The 22,873-nt window shown below is 33.4% G+C and overlaps 1 protein-coding gene across 3 annotated transcripts in view; it reads left to right on the top strand.

The window, feature by feature from the left end:
- Positions 1–22,873, top strand: part of ec (echinus) — a 316,039-nt gene that overhangs the window by 31,792 nt on the left and 261,374 nt on the right. For 2 of the 3 annotated variants that reach the window (XM_067785610.1, XM_067785609.1), the window contains exon 3: positions 22,097–22,151. The exons of the other annotated variant lie outside the window; for it this stretch is intronic. The gene's annotated coding sequence lies outside the window, so the exon portion shown is untranslated. The remainder of the gene's footprint in view (positions 1–22,096; positions 22,152–22,873) is intronic. 3 annotated transcript variants of the gene reach the window in all.

Below are 22,873 nucleotides of genomic sequence, written 5' to 3' on the forward strand. Positions count from 1 at the left end.
AGAGTATTTATGGAAGCGTAGGATAGAGGAAGATCCTCATTGTCCAATGTGTACCACAGAGTTAGAAAACGCAGAACACGTCATGTTATACTGCCCCCGTTTCCACGAAGAAAGACTCACCTTGCATGGAGTCTTTGGGGAGGAACCTACCACGAGAAATTTAGTTTCACATATGTGCAACAGGAAAGAGTGCTGGACTGCAGTGAGCAAAATGGCATTTATAGTAATGACACGCCTGATGGATGCTGAGAGGGAGCGCAGAGAAATGCGCATGCGAAGCAGTGGCGATTAAATGGACACTCAGAGCAAATAGCGGGAACCTGGACGCAGGGACAACAGTAGGCTCTTAAAAATTAAAAAATGAGAAATATGGAACGCCACCCTGAAGTAATGCGAAAGTGGTGCCAGGGTGGGCGACGGTTCCCTCCCCGAAAAAAAAAAAAAAAAAAAAGTTACTCGTAACTGTTAATGCGTAACACTTGTAACTAGTAACTTGTACTAAGTAACCTGTAACTCGTAACCAGTAACGTTTAATTTGTAACTAACAACCCGTAACTTGTAACTAGTAACTCGTTACTTAATATTAGCAATCCGTAACTAGTAACTTGTAACTCGTAACTAGAAATGTGTAACTTATAAAGGGTTACATGTCGCTCGATTTCTCCATGAGCAACTATGTTTACTCATCAAAAATATCTCTTAGTTCCGAACTTACCACGTAATACCGATATTGTTGTCATCAATACTAAAGAGTACTGCTGGCAATATGTTGCCACCTTGTTTTGTTTGGTCAGCTAGATTTCCATAGCTAATAGCGCTCAAAATGGGCGTCGCAAATTACGCGCTCAGCTGTGGTAACAATACTTTCATGGTAGATTTGTTTTTGCCAGAGTCAGCAATTACCGTTTTGCATTGCATGCTAGCTATTCATGGGCAAAATAAAAATATATACATATACATCGACTTCCAAATGTGTTGGTAACGACTTTTCGATCATTTTGTATGGCACTTATACGACTCGAGGTAATGTCGGCCCGCCTCATTAGATTAAGCGAATTCGCTGGATAGGAAAAACAATTGCCTTGGGTGACAGCTCAAGAACTTTTTTTTATTTTAAACAACCAAATTTAAATTTTCGCATAAAACTTTAATTTGTTTATGAGAATTTTTTTATTGTGAAAAAACAAAATTTAAAGACTTTGCTGTCTGTCTGCCAAAACACTTAAAATATGTTTTTATATTGTTGCCGTTTTTTTGTTGTTCCTCATGTAATAATCGGTTGAAGTGTGTGTTTTAAAATTTTTATTTTTTAATCACATAATTACAATCTTCTATTTTGTTTTTTTTTTTATTTTATTTAATGATCTAAGCGCCCGATAACCAAAGTATTAATTAATTTTTTTTTTAAGTTTACTTACATTTTTTTTGCGCTCAAGGCATTAAACTTTCAACACAACTCAGCAAAAGTTGAAACGGCGAAAAACCTGCTCGCAAAAATAAAACGAGCAGACAAATACCTAAATAGGCAAAATGTCGAAATGTGGAGCAACAAAATATAATTTAACTTTGGAGGTATTCATTACAGCGGAACTAATCGATTTGCAATGGCTGATTGATTGCTTTGTGATATAAGGTGGAAAATAAAAACATGAAGCGGCATCCAGTAGAGATGTGGGTACTTTTTATACCCCGCTGTACTTGTACACAGGGTATTATAAATTTGATTGGATAATGATTGGTTGTACAGGTATAAAGAAACGAGATAGATATAGACTTCCATATACCAAAATCGTCAGCATCGAAAAAAAGTTTGATTAAGCCATGTCCGTCCGTCCGTCCGTCCGCCCCTTAACACGCTAACTTGAGCAAATATTGAGATATCTTCACCAAATGCGGTGTACGGGCTTATCTGGACCCAGAATAGATGGGTATTGAAAATGAACGAAATCGGACGATAACTAGCCCACTTTTTCAATATCGAAAATTTAGAAAAATGGAAAAAATGAGATGATTCAAAAAATAATATCGCTAAGTTTGGTAGATGGATTGGTTTTATGACGCAAAACATAAATCCAAGCAAATTTTGTAATATGCGCGTGGCACCACCCACATTTGGAAGAAGAAAATTTGGAAGTTAAACAAGCCGTAAATTAAAAGCCGTTAGAGATATTACATTGTAATTTGGCAGATACACTATACTTGCCAATATATATAGACTAGGTTAAGATAATCAAAATCGGCTAAAGCCGAAGCCCACTTTTCCTAAAGGTCTAGCCTCATCGTAGTTAGTTTCGCGTTTCAAGTGCGCAGCTGGGTATGTAATGTTTGGTTTCACCCGAATTAGACTTTCTTACTTGCTTTTTTTTTTTGAAAATGTATTAAATAAGTAACATACGATAGCTTTGGTTATGATAATATTTTTGACGCAAGTTTTTATGCATATAATTTTATCACAAATCTGCAAATTTGTACTAATTTCAAAATTATCTGATTTGTAAAATGTATTTAAAAAATTTTGTATATCAAGAGCTTTACGGTGATGTTGTTGCTGTAGCGATAAAGACACTCCTCGAAGTTTTTGGGGAGTGCTATGGATGTTGATGGTCTTTTCTAGATATAGATCCAGTACGTGCTGGTAATAACTAGACCGACCATCTCGGGAACGATTTAATATAACCACAATGAACCATCAGGGCCATCTCGTCCCCAAACCCCTGATTTCTTGAGAAACTTTGGGCCGCCAGCGTCTCGCCTGCTAAATATGTGTATGATACATTCATAGTTGTAACAGGTTTCGCCTCGCGTAGGTTAAATTGACAATCGGGTTGCGGAAGCTGTGAATTGCATTATCGAACAGAACAATAGCAATAGCAATTTTTATCAAGTTACACCATTCAAATTATTATTTTTTCCACATTTTAAGGAAAAACGTCTTTAAATTTTGTAACTGAAACGTGCAAACCAATCTTAAAAACGTTTTCGAAAAAGTTCGAAAATTCGAGAACAGTTTTCGAAAATTTTGAACTTTTTATTTGGTGATTGCTGAATTTTTTGGGTATGAAGTTTTGTAGCCCAATCAATTATAGTCTTACAAAGTACAAGTTATAGGTCTTTCGAATTTCGCATTGATTTTTGACAATTTCTTCTTCGGAAGGTTGTTTTAGATTATCTTCCATACAAAGTGTGTAAGAGCGACCGCCGTGGTGATGGTAGCGTGCTCCGCCTATCACACCGAAGATGCTGGGTTCACGCTCCGAGCAAAGCAACATCAAAATTTCAGAAACAAGTTTTTTCGAAGTGAAAACTGTCTGTCTTGCAGATGTCGTTCGGAGTCGGCATAAAACAAGTAGGTCACGTCCCGCCAATTTGTAGGAAAAAAAATTGGAAGAGAAGCTCGACCTAAAATCTCTTCGGAGATTATCGCGCATTAAGTTTGATTTATATAGTCTAAAGTTTTTTTTTTATATGGAAAAAAATGTCAAACATTCTTCCGAAAAAAAGTTGTCAAAAATCAATCCGAATTTTGAGTTATGCATCGAATACGAAATCTCCTTTTTTCATCCACTACTATGGACAGAAAACTTCCTCCCATTCAGTTCGTGTCAAAAAGTACTTAGACGACATTATCCATATTATTTTATGCTTTTGCGGTAATGCGCTACTACGCATTTACGCCAATACGACAGAGCCTCAGTACGCTGAAACGTTTTCACGCTGGTGCATTAATATGATAGTCCGCTTATTTTCTAGTTCATTTAACACCATAAAACTCAACGTATGCTACTACACTGATACGATTTGATGCTAATGCGGCTTTATGCTGGCACGCTCTTACGCTAATGCGCTTCATCGCTACCATGCTTTAATGGTGGTTTGATCTCCGGTAAAACGCTTACACGCTATTATGTTTACGTTATTTCCCGGAACGCTGGATATAACTGGTTCAGTCGCAGTGGGTTGTGAGATAGTCGTTGCCTTTGATTTTTTATTTAAATGCATAAGCGCTGTTGGTACAATGAGAGTACTAGCCGGAGAGTACCAATTCAGGTGAAATAAGTCTCTCCGTAGGACATGCTCAAACAACAGCGATCAGTCATATGCTCTTTGGCTCATTCTGCACTCATGCTAGACAAGCCGCATTTATGCAAGGATGTCGTGAATCGCGACAATTTGAAAGCAGAGCAAAACTAATAATTTTTTTGGCATTTTACAAAAATCAAATTAAAAACAAAAAGCACAGAAGCGAGATTACATAATCTCAATTATTCATTATTATTATTCGCACGTTTATGGTCAAAAATATTTAATTAATTATTTTTTTCTCAGATTTGTCTGTGTTTTTACCCCAAAATACATATAAATTGTTCTATTTGGTGCATATTAATCACAAATCGAATAAAAATAAGGCACGTTTGCATTTAAGTACTTATGTTTGCAAAAATCATTGTAAAAGTCACGAATTCTACATAAACCCTGACGCCAATATTGGGTCAAAAATTTTGATTACAAACGAAAATGTAAATAATTAAGCACTTTGAATAGGCGAACAATAATTGTTACAAAATTGTATGATTGTTAGCATATTAGTGTTTTTTTTACATGTATATACAACTGCATTTGCGGGTAAGCAAATCGCGTATCATCACATAGATAATGTTAAGGAAACCCATCTAGCGGCAATTATTGAAGGCTTGCGGCAGTGGTAAAACAACTCACTACAAAATGGGTTGTGCTTAATAGCGGGGACACGCACCTCTGTTGATCATAGTTATAAGCTATAGCTGAATCGGTTGCGATGAATCGTGGACGCACACATTTTTCGGTCACAGAAGTAGAAAATGGTATTGAGATAAAATGCAGAGACACTGTTCACTTGCAACTGAATATAATGCATACTGAAATTTAGCAGTACTAATTTTCTGCGCAACAATTTTATAAGTATAGATAAAGTTATGCACTTAGAAGTCCAAATAAAGTTTAAGTGCATATGTGTATACGTGTAAAAGAACACAGCTTTTATGTACTTATAGTTGTTATAAGGCTTACAATAATTTCTTAGTATGAATTTGGAACCATTGTGTACAAAACAAGTGTGATATTCAACTGTGATGTTCAAAATGGCTACTTTTTAGCATTTTGACAGCGTTTTTACGCATACTGTCGGCTGGGTGGTGATAGAAAGAGATACTTCATGGTCCTTTGCCTGATGAAGATCCGGTACGTTCCGGTAACAAGCACGATTAAGGTACTAGCCCGGGAACGATTTGGTACGAATACATGAAACCTTCTAGGCCATAACGCCCTCCCACTCCCTAGGTATATAAAGAACCTGGGGTCGCCAGAGCCTCAGCTGATAAAGAAACAGGATTCGCACCTATATAATCCACAATGTTTGGAACATTGTAAGACATCTGGGCTTAAAGCAAACCAATCACTATGCCCCTGCGGACCTGTGCCTGTTGGGGGACTTAATCGGCCTATTCGGGACTACTCTTAATTAAATAAGGTTCAACGTTTCTATCCTAAGAACATTTCGCCTTCGCTCACTTTCAAATAGTTCAGTTCGGAAGTATATATTTTGCTATAATTTTTTAGAAACTTTTTTTTAATAATTTCAAAGTTGTTTCGGCCTATTTCGGATACCATTTAAGTATTATATCCGGGACAATTTCGTGATCATATCGGTATAACTTATCTTGAATTATTTTTGGGATTATTTCGAGCGTATTGCGGATTACTTAGTAATTATAATTAGGATAATTTAATTTTTTTAGACTGTTTTCATGATCTTTTCGGGAACTGTTTGGGATAATTTTGAGTCGAGACTATTTAAGGGTAGTTTTGGGACTGTTTTGTGATCATTTCGCACTTAACCAGGACTCACATTATTTTTTAATATTTGTTTGCTTTGTAATTTTGGAATTATTTCGTGACTATTCCGGGACTACTAAGTATTAAGTAGTTGAACAATTTCAGTTCCAGAGGTTCCATTTAAGGACTATTTTGGGATAGTTTCCTAATCATTCCAATCTTATTTGGGATCAGCTCGGGACTATTCCATGATTACTTAGAAATGATTGTTAGGATAATATCGGAATAAGTTCGGATTGTTATAATGGTCATTTCGGGATCTTTTTGGGATAGTTTTGAGTCGATTTGAGACTATTTTAGGATCTTTTTGGGACAATTTTGGTATCATTTCGGGACTGTACCAGCATAAGCTGCCATGAAACACAAATATTTTTACTTTAAACTTCTCTGTATGTTTTGCTGTAAAATATTTTTCTTCCATTAATAACTCGAGTGCCTACACTTGAATTCATTTTTTGTTTTTCTTTTCGTTAAAATTTGTAATGTGAAACCACTTGAAATTCGAATACCAAAAATGTACAAAAAAAAACCAACATAAAAAATTTCACTAAAAATAAACGCAACAAATTGATTAATTTCTTGGGCGAGCGGCTGACTGGCGGCGTTTGCTCATTGGCAATTATCCATGGAATTTTCACAATTTCCGTAGGAACTATATAAAGAAAAGAAAACTAGGAGAAGTTTCACAAATATTATAAAAATGAGCAAGCAAGAGGAAATTTAATTTTTTATGAGCATTTAAAAGCGGTGCGTGCGTTATTTATGTGCGTTTTTTGTTGCTCTTTTGCTTGCAACATATGTTTTTGAACAACTCCAGCGCAAAACGGCTGACCGAAAATTTAATTTGTTGCATTTTAGCTAACACATGCCGTGTGTTTACTTTAACTAGGCTGTATTTGTTTACAAATGTTTGCATATTTATGCGTGTGGTGCTGATTTTACTTACTTCAATTTGCTTGTCCAGTCAAAATAGTAAAAAAAATATTAAGTGTGCTCGCATAGGAAGTCTTTTACAGCGGAGTAAAATATGGCAAAAAAATAAAAAAAAAACAAAATTAGAACAAAGTAAAACTGGTAACAAGTCCTACATAAACGTGCATAAAACTATAAAAAGCTAAGTAAATAAAATAAATATTAAAGTTAAACGGTTCATCGCTGCTCAAATAGCTGCCGCACTATGGGTCATTTTGAAAAAAATTTTCTGAAAAAATATTTCAAAATTAAAAGAAACCCAAAAAAGGTGTCATTAACATATTCATTTTTGAGCAGTATTTTATAAAAACACAAAAAATTATTTACTTTCGAGTTAAATTATTTAATAATTTTATTAAAATTGTTTATGGTCGCGGATTTGAATCGAACTCAAGGCCAAACAATACAAGTCAGTTTTTTGTTTTAATAAATTAATATATTAATAAAAATTATTTTTTAATTTAATTTCAAAAATCAAAACATTATTAAAATCCCATTTTAACAGTTATTTTCTTAAATAAAATCGTTTCATTTGGATTAGCCGTTCCATACTTTTAGGACCGAACTTTTATTCTGTCTTTACAAAATAAAAGTTCGAATTTAATAATTTCTTCTGGACTAAAAAATTTAAAGTTCGGAAAAAATTTTGCTGAAGAACTTTTCTTGTAAAAGGAACTACAGTTTGTGTTTTGATAAATTAAAATTTTACACAATAATTTAAAATTGTAAAAATATTCCTTTTTGGCGACCTTTTTATTTAAAGATATTGGTTTTATGTGTACCGGCTCGAGGTCAATATATTTAGTAATAAAAACACCAGTTTTTATTTTTCATTCCGATATATTTCGGTTACATGTCGGTAACCGTCTTCAAGGGACTATACAAAACAATGTAAAAACAAATTTTCGTACATGTAATATGCCATATTTTATAAACATACATACATTTTTGAGTTAAACGTCCGTTCGTGTTGGCGCGGAGTTTTGTACAGTCGATTTTGTTGTGAGTAAGTGTCTGTACAAGTGAGCGAAGTTGATCGTGTCTGTTTTGAAGTTTAGTCGTATGTCTGGTAAATTAAAATTTTGAATCGTTTGTGAATTGAAATTTATAACAAAACATATTTTTGAATTTTATTTATGAGTTTAGACACTAATGATCGTTTTCATGTAAAACTATATTCGCGCCACAAAATTCTGTGACTTTAGATCAAAAATTTATAATTTTTAGAAATTTACATTACACTCTAAATGAATAAATTATTTAATAAAATCAGCATATTTACTTTTAATTATTTTTGGTTGTACTCTTAAAAATTTTCTTCTTACTCTAACAGTTCTTAATTAATTTAATATTTGAAAATATATATTATTTTAAATAAATTTGAATTTGTTATAAAAATTATTTTTCAATATAATTTTTAAAAATAAAAATCAAAATAGCTTAATCTTTCTCCAGAAATTGTTAAAATTATTTTATTTTTTATTTTTTAGTTTAACTATTCATGCTTGAGTTTATTTCTGTAATAATTTTTGATCAGTTTAAACATTTAAAAAACTATTTTCTTTTATATTTTTACATATTTTTATTAAAATATAATTTGCTATACAAATTATTTTGGCATTTCAATTCATTTAAATTTGATTTTGTTTTAATCTCGAGTTTAGGTTTAAAAATTTATTTAAAAAAATAATTTTTTCGTTTATTAATCTGTCGAAGAATCATCATTAAACAACTTTTTTTTAAGCTCTTTGCTGATTATTTTTCAAAACCAAAAATAATTGATAAATTTTAGGTTAAACTTGAAAATATTGTTTCCTAAAGCTAAATTTTCAGTTTATTTATTTATTATTTTTAAGTTTAGAAATCAAAATATCGTAATTTTTGCTTTCTAAGTTATCTCTGAAATAGTTTTTAATAAAGTGAAATTAAATTATTAATTTTTATAAAATCTAAATTGTTCATAAATTGATTGAGATATCTAAAATTTCTTTATTCAAATTTGATTTATAATTTTAATCAATTAAAATGTTTCGAAAAGTTGTCTCGTTATTTCTAAAAATCAAAAGTTATCATTTAATTTGAAAACATTTTGAATGTAATCAAACTTTTTAGAAAAATTATTTTTTAATATATATAAAAAAAGTCATCAAATTTCGATCACTTATATAGCTTCGAGTTTTAAATAAAAAATACTTTAAAATTTTACTTTAGACATATGAAAAATTCATTATTTTCCGATCAGTCTAATGACTTGGAATTTTTAATAAAAATTATTTTTAAACTTTATTTAAAAAAAATGCAAAACTCCGCATTTTTGGCAAAAATAATTTATTTTAAATGACTTATGAGGTTTGTTTTTTAAATTTTTAGAGTTAATTTGTTTTCAGTTTGGTAAAAAATGTGTGTGTACTAAAATGTTTAATGAATTAAAATGTTTAAGAAAATGATTTCAAGATCGCGAATTTGAATCGAGCTCAAGGCCTAACAATAATTTTTTTATCATTATTATTGTTATAATATATTTTTTCTTAATTGAAAAAATTTTAAATTAGAATAGAAGAAAGAAAAAATTTAGACAACTGCCAAAGCTCGTTGTATAGATCCATTTCGGGAACTGCTAAATTCCTTCAACGGCAACGTTTAGGCGCCGCTGCTATAACCATTCAACCATCACAGCGGTTTTTTTGTTTTGTTAGGCCTTGAGCTCGATTCAAACTCGCGATCTTACAAATCAGTAGGCCGATATAACAGCAAAATTGAAAATGATTTTATTATTCTTAAAATAAAAAAATTATTAAATATTCAGTTAACTTTTAAAATATTTCTTAATATACTTTGTTTATGAATATATATATGGGGTATTCCATCCCATTTCGAATTGGCTGAAAGTTTTTCTTCTTTTTCTAGCTTACGAAAGATGTTTTTCAGAAGTTTTTAAATTTTTTTCATCCAACTCAAAAAAAGTTATGAATTTAAAAAACACACCGTTTTTGTTTTCAAAATGCTATAACTTTTTCAAAAATTGACCGTTTGGGATCCTTTTTTTTTTTTTAAAATTGTTTTCAAATGTACTTTTCGGAAAAAATACAAAAAAATTTTAAAGTTTTTGTCAATTAAATAAAAAAAAAAAATTCTCGGCCCACTCCGGGATTAGTGGGGATGATTGCAGAATTGATTGAAGTTTTTTATGAGAAAAAAAAGGGCGAAATGGGATAGAATACCCCATATATTTATTAGCCAATCTTGAATTTTAAATAAACGTTATTTTAAATTCTGTTTTAGCAAAACAAAAATCAATTCATTAGTCCAGTTTTCATTAAATTAACATTTTTCTTAAATTAATTTTTGAATTTTACTTCGAAAAATTTTTTAGTCTAAAACTATTTAATTTTAAAATTTTGTTCATTTAACCTTTTTGCAAGATTATTGTTGAATTTCACTATAAGAATATGAAAAAATAATTACTTTCGAACTATTTTAAAAATATCAAATTTTAATACAATATTTTAAAATTTTATTTAAAAAAATAAAAATTCTATATTTTTAGTACAAAAGGATTCTTATTAAATACATTTTGTTTAAGTCTTACTTACTTAATTGGCGCTTAACCGTCTAAACGGTTATGGCCGTCCAACAAGGCGCGCCAGTCGCTCCTTCGCTCCGCCAACCGGCGCCAATTGGTCACACCAAGGGAGTTTAAATCGTTTTCCACCTGGTCCTTCCAACGGAGTGGGGGCCGCCCTCTACCTCTGCTTCCATAGGCGGGTTCCGATAGAAACACTTTCTTGGCCGGAGCATCATCTTTCATTCGCATAACATGGCCTAGCCAGCGCAGCCGCTGCGTTTTAATTCGCTGGACTATGTTGATGTCTGCGTATAGCTCGTACAGCTCATCATTAAATCTTCTTCGGTACTCACCATCGCCAACGCGTAGAGGTCCATAAATCTTTCGAAGAACTTTTCTCTCGAACACTCCCAAAGCTGCTTCATCTGCTGTTGTCATGGTCCATGCTTCTGCCCCATATAGCAGGACGGGTACGATAAGTGACTTGTAGAGTATGATTTTCGTTCGCCGAGAGAGGACTTTACTTTTCAATTGCCTACCTAGTCCAAAGTAGCATTTATTGGCAAGATTGATTCTTCGCTGGATTTCAGTGCTGATGTTGTTGCTAATGTTGATGCTGGTTCCCAAATAAACGAAGTCTTTTACTATTTCGAAATTATGGCTGCCAACAGTAGCGTGGTTGCCAAGGCGCATATGCGCTGACTCTTTGCTCGATGACAGCAGGTACTTCGTTTTGTCCTCATTCACCATCAAACCCATCTTTACCGCTTCTTTTTCCAGCTTGGAGTAAGCAGAACTAACAGCGCGGGTGTTTAGGCCGATGATATCAATGTCATCAGCATATGCCAGTAATTGCACGCTTTTATAGTATATTGTTCCAGTGCGGTTAAGTTCTGCAGCTAGTATAATTTTCTCCAGCATCAAATTAAAGAAATCGCACGATAGGGGGTCACCCTGTCTGAAACCTCGTTTAGTTTCGAACGGCTCGGAGAGGTCCTTCCCAATTCTGACTGAGCTGATGGTGTTGCTCAACGTCATTTTGCACAGCCGTATAAGTTTTGCGGGGAAACCAAATTCAGACATAGCGGCATATAGGCAGCTCCTTTTCGTGCTGTCGAAGGCGGCTTTAAAGTCGACGAAGAGGTGATGTGTGTCGATTCTCTTTTCACGGGTTTTTTCCAAGATTTGGCGCATTGTGAAAATCTGGTCGATGGTAGATTTACCAGGTCTGAAGCCGCACTGATAAGGTCCAATCAGCCGGTTCACGGTGGGCTTCAATCTTTCGCACAATACACTTGAAAGGACCTTATATGCGATATTAAGAAGGCTGATTCCACGATAGTTGGTGCATTTTGCAGTATCCCCCTTCTTGTGGACTGGGCAAAGAACACTTAGATTCTAACCGTCGGGCATGCTTTCGTCCGCCCATATTTTGCTAAGAAGCTGCTGCATGCGCCTTACCAACTCCTCGCCACCGAACTTGAATAGCTCCGCAGGCAATCCATCAGCTCCCACGGCCTTGTTGTTTTTCAATCTGGTTATTGCTATTCTAACTTCGTCATAATCGGGCGGGGGGACATATATTCCATCATCATCGATTGCGGGATCGGGTTCTTCATCTCTGCGCGGTGAATTGCTGCCTCCATTTAGGAGAGCAGAGAAGTGTTCCCTCCATAATCTAAGCACTCTCTGGACATCAGTTACAAGGTCGCCGTTTTCATTCCTACAGGAGTTTGCCCCGGTCTTAAAACCTTCCGTCTGTCGCCGTATTTTTTGGTAGAATTTTCGGGCGTTATTCCTGGTGGCTAGCAGCTCAAGCTCCTCGCACTCACGCCTTTCTGCTTCTGCTTTTTTCTTCCTGAAAAGGCGTCTCGCTTCCCTTTTCAACTCACGATAGCGTTGACACACTCCTCTTGTCGCGCTCGCTTTTAACGTAGCCCTGTAGGCAGCGTCTTTTCTTTCGGTTGCAACGCGGCATTCTTCATCATACCAGTTGTTTTTTCGTGGCCGCCGGTAACCAATTTTTTCCTCGGCGGCAGTATGAAGTGCTTTGGAGATATGCTCCCACTGCTCCTGTATTCCTTCAGGATGAGTTGTGCCCTCAGAGAGCAGGTGTGAGAGTCGAGTTGCGAAATCATTGGCAGTCTGTTGTGATTGAAGCTTTTCGACGTCTAGCTTTCCTTGTGTTTTTTGTCCTTTATTTTTTTTGTTTAAGTCACTTTTGATTTTAATTTTAAAAATTTTGAAGTAAATTTCTTTTAAATTTTGTGTAATAATTTTTTTGAATTTAAATTTTTAAGGAAAATGATTTTGTTGTTTTTAAAAATCAAAAATAACCATTAAATTTCAAGTTTAATTTTAAAGTATTTTTTTTAATGCAGCACAATTTTTAATAAAAATTGTCTCGAATTTTACTTTAAAAGTATTAAATAATCATTAAATATTAAAAATCTTTATCGATTTAAAATTTTTAATAAATATTATTTTTAAATACTATTTTCAGCAATAAAGACTTCTTATTTTGAGTTTAGTTTTGAAATAATTTTTGAGCAAATTTCCTTTCTAATTACCCAAAGTGCACCCCATTGGCGAACGTTGCTCAGATTTCAGCCGCATTGGCCAGCAGCTACAACATAAACACCGCAGCATATTCTGCCTCCAATTTATTTTATTACCAAATCGAGAAATATATTTCTCTCGCGGCGCTTGCAGTGCAGTAGCCAAATGTAAAACACACACATCTATGCACTCTTATAAACCAAAAATGCACCGCAATTTTGTATTCTTTGCTTCTTTTTCCACATCTTGTGGCTTCCAGCGACTGTGCGCTGCATGTGTGCTTGAGGTTCTTTGTGTCTACCTTGAATTTAGCTCTGTAGTAATTTTTTGGCTGCTGGCTGGATTGTTGCCTTCATTTGATTTGCTTTACAATGTTTGTGTTTAAATCTGATTTGTTGTTGTAATCTGATTTCCTTATTTCTGGCTGTTATTGTTTATTAACTTAGCTGCATCATGCAAAAGCTATCGAACATTGAAGATTGTGCGGCTACTGTCTATACATTTTGGTTGCTGCTATTCTGGCTGTTGCACTTTGCGGACTTCAGGAGACTAAGATTTTGGCACGCGTCGAACGAATTTTGTGTTTACCTTCAATAAACTCTTTCTTAACTTTAATGTAAAGTAATTGAATACAAAAAAGTTTTGCTTTAAAAGCATCTTGATCTGAGCTGCCGTGTGTACATTAGAATGGGTCGGTTCCCATACATAATAATAAGTCAAAGTGTATTAGAACTCACATCACTTAAGCATAAAATCAACTTCGAGTTCATAGAGGTCTGTAGTGTACGCAAATTCGAACCAAATCTTGAACAAATCTCTGACAACGGACCGCAACGCCCACACACACATAAAACACACCGCACAGCACTTGCATCTGCATAGCATTAAATAATAATCGTTTGAAAATAGCCATGAAATTATGGGGCGGTGGCAACCAATGTAAGTTAATGCTTTTGTTGTTTGTATAACAAGTGGCATGCCACGATAATTGTATGAGAAAATTTTATAAATGCCCACAGTCTTCTAATATGACTATTATGCACATATTTATAATTCATAATGCAGTATAAGTGGTCCCATTTTCAAGGAGTTGTACATACAAATGTGCATATGTATGATGTATGTCATATGTTTATGTATATTTTAATATGATAGTAAACTTTTTCTCATCCATTTCACATGCAATGATTGAGATTGGTGATTATTTCATAGAAATAAAAATTAAAAAAAAAAATTAAAATGTAATGTACATGTACACCGAAGTTTACAAAAATAGTGGCCAAAATTATTTTTACATTTTATTGTTGGTTCCTCAATTTTGTTAATTTTATAAAAAAAAACTATTATGAACTGTATAACGAAACCGATTTTAAAGTCAGTAAAACTAAATTAAACTAAAAACTAAAAATTTCATTGATATTAGAGAAAAATTGCAAAGTTTACAAACGGTGATGGTTACTAGGACATGCTTCTGAATTTCACTTCTTCATCAGCTAGTTTCTTCAAATCAATTGTATAATGCGATATGAGCAAGTCTCGCTAATTAAATATAGAGGATAAAAATTTCATGTTTTTGAAAATTTTCAAAATTTATATTAGGAATTTTTTCCAAAAAAATATGTAGCTTGCAGTTTTTTAGGTAGTTAATTTCTATGCAATGCTCAAAAAGTTATGAATAAATTTTAAATAAAAAAAATTGAAAATTAATATAGAAATTTTTAAAATTTTGCTGAACTTTAATTTTTTTGAAAACTTGTCCTGGTTGTTTTTTTTTTTGGATACGCGAAATTTTTTACAAGAATCTAAAAACAAAATTAAATATTTATGCAGATATTAAAAATTTTTCTAATTAAAATATTTTATTTTCAAAACAAGTTATATTTCGATTGAACTACAAATTGCATACTCGAAATTTTTTTTAAAAAGGTTAATTAAAAATTGTAACATATTTATATATATTTTTACAGTTTTTATTTTTCGAAAATTTTATTCAAAAATTTGAAATAAAAGTTTTACGTAAATTTTAAAAAAATTATGAACTTAAACTTTTTTTGTAGAAACTTTTTATATTTTGATTGAACAAACAAAATTTTATACTCGACCTTTTTTTAATTTTTATTACTTTTGTATACTGCCTGATGTGATAGCCAGTACCAATGTGAAGAACATGCTCGAGTCAGCTTTTGATGCATCCCATGGCAATGTTTCGCGTGATGTCCTTTATATCGGGCTTCGATTGCGAACGTTTAAATGAAAATTATTTCTCCACTCAGCAAGGCTCCGTAGCAGGCTTTCTGAAGCTAAGGTTATATAGGTGTTATGTGCAGTTACACTGAGTCTGACTATCATCTCAAGAGCGAATTTACTCCGAGTATTAGTCTGCTGCCTTTCCCATTCGATACTATAAGCTTACCCCGGCTTACATTTGAATGAATACAAATAAAGATATATCAGCTGACTTGATTTGACTTGACTTGACTCGACTCGACTTTATTCGAATATACCTGACTTTGGCCTGACTTGATTGATCCGACTTGACTTGACTTGAAATGGTTTTACTTTGCTTAACTTGACTTGGTTGACTTAAATTGACTGGACTATATTCGACTTGACTTGACTTGGCTTGACTTGACATGGTTTTACTTTGCTTGACTTGACTTAGTTGACTTAAATTGACTCGACTATATTCGACTTGACTTGACTTGGCTTGACTTGAGATGGTTTTACTTTGCTTGACTTGACTTAGTTGACTTAAATTGACTCGACTATATCCGACTTGACTTGACTTTGCTTGACTTGACTTAGTTGACTTGACTTGACTTTGCTTGTAAATGACTTGACTTACATAATTCGACTTATCATTATACTAATCTTACAGGTTATCAATTCAGTACTCTCATGTAAATGACACTATTACGTTAGCCTAATTATATCGGAACAATTTTATATCACGACGTTGAATCTTTTAGCTCACCTAACTTCCTTTTTCCGCGAGGAACTTGGGGTAGCCACATTCTCACTAAATAAAGAGGATTCGGGAAGCTATAAATTGAACAGACAATGATTTGAATTCCCGATTTAAGTAAATAAAGTTTTAGGCGGCTCCAAAACTCGGCCAACAAATTGCGCTCTGGAGTTGAATTGTGGATTGGAAAATTATGTAATTCGAGTTGCCATATTGGCTATTATCGTGGTTCGGCACAAGTGAATATGAATTCCAAATATGCACACCACTGCTTGGATCAAAATTCAAAATTCAGCGCCGTAGGCTGTTGGCTTTTATTTCTTTTTTTTCATCCCAAAAATCTGCGAACTTGAGACACATGCCAAAAATGCTTGTTTGCTTTATTTGCCTTCCATATTTTTGACCTCAACTTATGTATCAATTTAAGAATAGTTTTTTTTTTTTTGCTTGTTTTATTGGCAAACTGCTTTGCGTGATCTTGATCGTAATATCGTATTTGATATCTAAATACACGCACCTGCATCTGAAGGCGGCTGTCAATAACAAATAAGCAAAGTATAAAAAAATGGTGAAGAAATATGTATAAAGATTGAAAAGCAGCTGTGTTGACTAGGCTTATTTCTATGTGATGTTTCTACAGCAGCGAGCACGGAAATAGCAGTGGAAATTTTAGGAAATTTCGACAATTAAATTTTCCTTTATTCTATTTCCAAGAAAAAAAATTTTCGAATAAAAAAATTCGATAAATTTTGCAACTGAAAAAATGAAAACCAATTTCAAAAACGTTTTCGGAAAAATTTAAAAGATTCAGAAAATTTCGAATTTTATATTCTGAATTTTTTTGAGTATGCTGCTTTGTAGCCCAATCAATTCCAGTTCAACAATGTACAAGGTGTCTCAAAATGGACATCGATTTTTGACATTTTTTGTTCCGAAGGGTGCTTTAGATTTTTTTTCGTACCAAGTGCGCATAATTAAATTTTTTATGTAGAAGAAAATCTGAAACGCCTTTCGGTTTAACAATTGTTAAAAATCAATACGAATTCTGACAGTCCTATTACTTATACCTTATTAGAGTGAAATTGATTTTGCTACAAAACTGCATACTCAAAAAAAAAAAAAAAATTTTATAAATAACTTGTTTCGAATTTTCGAACTTTTTCGAAAACTTTTTTGAGATTGGAATGCATAGTTTCAGTTACAAAATTCTTTCTTGTTTTTTTTTTTAATTATCGAAAATAAAAAAAGAAGAATAAATTGACGAAATTTGATAAACAATTTCACTGCTATTCTCGTGCTCACTGCTGTACATATACAATTTATGTATCGACAATTATGTGTAGAAAACATAAATTTTTTTTTAAATAAATTCCAATCTTTTTCGTCTTCTCCTTGTAGCGGCGAACAATTTCTAGTCTTCTACTGCGTAAAATAAAAAAAAAAAAACAAGATACTGGATTAACGTTTATTAATTAATTTTAAATGAGTACAAATTACAGTGATTACATATTGGAACAGTTTTTATTGTTGTAATAATATTAATAAGCTCAAAAGAAATATTGCTGTATTTAATTTTCGAAGAGTAAATATAAATCATCAATTCCCCTTTTTGCATAAAACAAAAAAAAAAAAAAAAACAAAAAATTCAGCTCATTAAATGAAATTAAAGCCACCACTTTAAATCTCCCATTCAACTTAAAAACTGCTCTTAAAAATTAGTTATGTTAAAATGTTATTTAAAATTGATTTATGTGCATACAAAGTGCAAGACCTTGAAACAAGTTCACTGAGCCAGAAAACTTCACTTAAAAATTTAAATTGGTTGAGCACGTGGCTAAAGATTTAGATTAGGCCAACAAGTGGTATTTTAGCTTACTCATTTGTTGTTGTATCTAGTTGGATATTCGTCTTTATTGCTTTTTTTTGTTAGCAAGTGTATATACTCGTTTTTTTAGTCGCGCTTTTTTAACCACAAAAATTTGCTTTAACGGCCTTTTGTGGTTGGCTGTTTGTTACACCGATTTTGCTTAGCTTCATTTTTTACCCAGAGCCAATACTTGCTTAATTTGTAGTTACAGTTTCGTGATATAATCTAACTTCATCCATTTTCTATAGCCAAACGACCTTTGAAGGCATGCCAAATTGAAAATGGAAAGGTCTGGAGTAGCTTAATCCCTTAAGAAATATATTTTAACGAATTTTGGGAAATTCCTGACTATTTTACAGCTTCTGTTAATGTTCGAATCTCTGAGCTGTCGAATAAATAACTCGAATATTCAGAATAACAAAACGTTCTTTAATTTATTTAATAATTTGGGAAAATTATTAAATAAATTATAAAATTAAAAAATTGCTTCAAATAAATGTTTTCATACATTCAAAAAAGCAATATGGGCAATCCCCGATTATTAAAATCATAAAAACGTTCTTTATTTAAACTATTTTGGGAGTAGTACTTCACAATTAAAATTATCGCGTACTTCACTAAAGCGTGTGAAAATCAAACTGATTGATTTTCGCGTGCACCGCGTTGCTTTTATACTCTCAGTTAGCATCGTTCACCTATTTATCACAAGGTCTAAACTTTTCACGAACATGCCTTCTAGAACAGTTGTATCACATATTTCGTTATTTACGTATGTAGCTATATACATGTGTATCTGTAGTTTATGTCTTTCTTTTAACTATACACATGTGTATGTGTGAGTAGCAACTTCTGCTCTTAGCTGATGAAAACATGATGTGTGATTCTTTCTCTTTACTCTTCGCTCTTATATGCTGACTACATATGTGCATGTGAAATAATCTCTTTGCTTCAAGCTGATGGTGATATTCTTCGTTACCTGCTGTGGATGTGTGTAAATGGCTTACTGTCGTTGAGTTTATTTACTAGCAGCATGGAGATGTTAGAAATTCTAATATTCGCTACAATATGTATCACCAGCGGTCAAAAGACGCTGGATTGAATGCTTGTTTTGCTTTGAAACCCACTGGGCTGAAAAAGTTTTCCACTCAAGGCTTATATTGCACTAGTAGACCCTCATGCCACGGTTCTGCTTCGCCAACACCTCGCAATTATGAGTTCATAAAATAAGCACGCTGCAGGTGCTTTCAGTTTTCAGATAGTCTGTTAAGATCCCAGTTTGGCTCAAAGTTCAAGGAACTTAAAAATCAAGACTAGCTTGAATCCTCCTGGAATAGTAGTTTTCTCCAAGGAAACTTTTCTCTTGCAACCACAGCTCCTGAATAAGAAGTATATCCACTCCTCCTTGTGAAAAGCATATCACCAACTAAGCGTAAGCCACCTTGGAGTGCTGTAGATTTATATGGCAGACAATGATCGCAATTTTTAATCTTCATCAACCCATCCATTACATAGTCGCTTTCCGAAGTGAGAAGCTATTCCTCTGTTTTATAGAAAACTAGAGGATGCGGCAGACGTTGTCCTGCCCTGTGGCCTAACTGCATACATTTTAATAAGCTTTTTCCGTCTGACTCTGCCTTCCCCCCCTCTTCACTTTTTCCTAAGCCTTTTATTCACTCTTCCCTCCGTCTTTTTCGCTTCATCTATCTCCATCTTCGTCTCATTCTATCTCTTTCTCAATCTCCTTCTCTCTTTTCTCTTCTCTTAATTTCTTCTCATTCTTCTGTATCCCTTATTGCCTGTCCCACAGGGTGGTATGTATTTTATTCTAGTCCCAGTCCCAGTCCCACTCCGAGTCTCAGTCCCAGTCCCAGTCCGTCTGTGGATAATATATTACTCTGTACTAAAGCACTCATCAACAGCTTTCATTTGTTATCCATATTCTATAAACACATTCTAGGGGTACTCGGGTCCACGTTTCGGCCTATATCTCACTTCACTATAATATTAAAACGAAATGCAGATTTTCGTTGCTTTTGAAATTCGGCTTAAAACTTGTACATGGAGCAACTTAAGACTACCCCGAATTAAAAAAAAATGTCATAGTACCTCTAAATCGCGGGCCCCCTCAGAAACCCCCCCGCCGCACCCTCTCTGCGGGCGTGGTGATGTGCTATATTTGATATCATTCGCTATAATATTTTTGATTAATAAGCAGGTTGTTTAATGAAACACCAAGCAATTACACGGAAGTATATCCGCACCACCTGAAAATATGAGTGCCACTGCGTATACGTAACATTTTATTATTACGTACAAACAAATAAAAAAAATTGCAATAAAATAATATTGCGACTATAAACTGAGATATTACCTATCCTATCTCTCAAGTTAGATCAAACTACATACGGGGTGCAAAACAAATTCAAATCGGTTCAGTAGTTTAGGAGTCCATCGCGCCCAAACAAGTTGTAACAAAAGTTTTTTATATATTAAGATAAGCTCCACACTTAAGACTGATCTGCCGTTGACGGGATGCCAATCATGTTTCCGTCGTTGATACTTACGACCAGAGTATAGAGACTTTAGAAAATTATCCCTCATATCAAAGAGATTACAGACGCGCAATAAGGTTCCTTCATTGTAAGGGTCCTCCAGTCCTGTGTATGAGGTTGCGGTACCTCTATCATGACAAATTAAGGACCTTCTTCTAAAGATCCATACTCAAGCCCTCTGTCTCAGATTGAGTTCCCCCTTATCCATGAGCTCGAGTTCTGCTCCCTCCAAACCTCTTCAAACCAGAGGGATGATTCTGAAGCCATGCGACTACGGCGAGTATTCTCAGAGACATATTTTGCATCATTTTTAATTTAAGTCGAGTTAAGAAATTAGACCAATCAGAATTTCTTCTGCCGGTTTTTAGTAACAAAAAAGCTTAGTTTTGTAGAACTTTTATCGGTTTTATATTATTTGGTTTCTAGACCATTAAATCTAATACGTTTGGCTAAGTTATGAAGCAGTTTTCTTTTAAAAAATCGCTGGAGGAAATTTCAACTGGTATAATTTCTTAACTCGACTTAAGTTGTTATGATTTTTTGCCACAGATATATAGGGAACAATTGTATTATACGTGTCTACTGTACAATCACACCTATACCTCCAAATAGACGGCAACGGACCCAGAACGTACCTTGAGGTACACTTCGGTTTTAACGGGACATAACGGCCCAACCTACCAAGTTACTAGAAGATGGCATCTACCGGCCCAGCAATCTATCGTTTCCTCTCTAGATCCCTCATAGTCAGTAAAAGTAGGGGCACGACTTAGAGGGTTTTTGACATCTCAGCTATTGACAGACCCTGGACCAGAGCCTTGTACGACGTATGATACAAAGGCCAAAAACCTTTACTCCTTAAGTTGAGACAGTTTTCTCGACAGTAGCGCAGTTGATGGAGAGCTGTGGTCTCTTCATCGAAAATTTTTGCTTTGAAAATTCTGTCCAAAAGTTCTGGGCAGTTGGCGTAAGTGATTTTATCCTTGACTTTATCTTGTTCATCGTTATAAATATTCTGCCTTTCTATTGCACTGTACTCTTTTATTTTCCTTTTTCTTGTTGCTCTGGTATGTTTTAGTACACTAACTGAGTATTTTCCTTATCTTGTTCTTCTTTCTCATTATACTACTTCTTCTGTATAACTTTCCTATTTTCCTTTTTTACTGGTTGGTTTATGTACACTCACTGAGTCCTTTATTTCTTCTTATTTCCAATTATATTTATCCTTATCTTTTACTTCCCGCTTCTGATATCAACTCAGTGAGACAGTGTTACTTGCAATTAAGATTTCTGGAATTTTCCCCTCTAGTGAAAAAACATCTCTATACATGAAACTAATTTGGTTTCTGCTAATATAATTAAGCATTTTGCTTCACCTAGTATTTTGTTATTTGCCATTAATGAACCCACACTCGTTTTTGTTGCTGCTGATTATGATTTTTATATATTTTTGATTTTAAAAATATATGCAAATTTATTCATAAATTTTTATGTAATTACATTATATGTAAATATTTAGAGACTACATAATTCAACGCCTTTAATCTCAACTGTGACTTTGACTTCGTCGTTTGTAGCTTCAATGAATGGGAATTTAATTTTTTTTTATCTATTTTCGAACCTCTTGTGTTTTGAAGGTGCACCTTTTATACATATTTGTAAATTTTAATTTGCTTAAAATTTCCTCAGCTGTCCACTATAAATGGTGTGATTTTTTTTTGACCAATTAATCTTTTTCGTTGCAGGTGTTGGCGTAAAATTTTTAGCAAATTTTAAATAAGTTGGTGCGTGTTTCAAATGGTGAGTTTTTTGTAAAAAATTTATTCAGATATATACAGCTGCGAACATAAAAATGGCAGTGGCTATTATTTCGTCAATTAAATTCTGATGTTTTCGTTTCCGATATTTTAAGACAAAACTTCTATGAATTTTGTAACTGAAACTACGCAAAGAATCCCGAAGACGTTTTCGAAAAAAAATTGAAACTTCGAAAAAATTTACGCAATTGTTTTGAGTATTTATTATATTTTTTTTTAGAAATTTTAAGAAAATATTTTCTAAAACTAAGCAAATCACTCTCAAAAATGTATTCGCAAAATTTTGGAAACGTTTTTTAGATTACTGAGTTTTGTAGCGCAACCAATTTTAGTCTCTCAAAGTACAAGTTATAGGCCCCTCAAAATTCGCATTGATGAATTGAATTTTTTTTTCCAAAATATAAAAAAGTTTCACCAATTGTTGGACAAAAATTTAAAACGCCCTTCGGAAAAAAAGCTGCGCTTATTTTGAGAGACCTATAACTGGTACTTTGTTTAACTTAAATTGGTTGGGCTACGAAGCTGAATACTCGAAGAAAATCTAATAATTTCAAACACAAAGTTCGAAATTTTAATAAAATTTTCCAAAATTTTTCGAATACATTTTTGAGATTGATTTGCTTAGTTTCTGAACGTTTTTTCTTAAAATTTCGAAAAAAAGAAGAAATAAGCTAACGAAATTCGATAAAACTGCCACTACTATTT

Source organism: Eurosta solidaginis, chromosome 4, assembly GCF_040869045.1.
Source record: "Eurosta solidaginis isolate ZX-2024a chromosome 4, ASM4086904v1, whole genome shotgun sequence".
NCBI classification, from domain to species: Eukaryota; Metazoa; Arthropoda; class Insecta; order Diptera; family Tephritidae; genus Eurosta; species Eurosta solidaginis.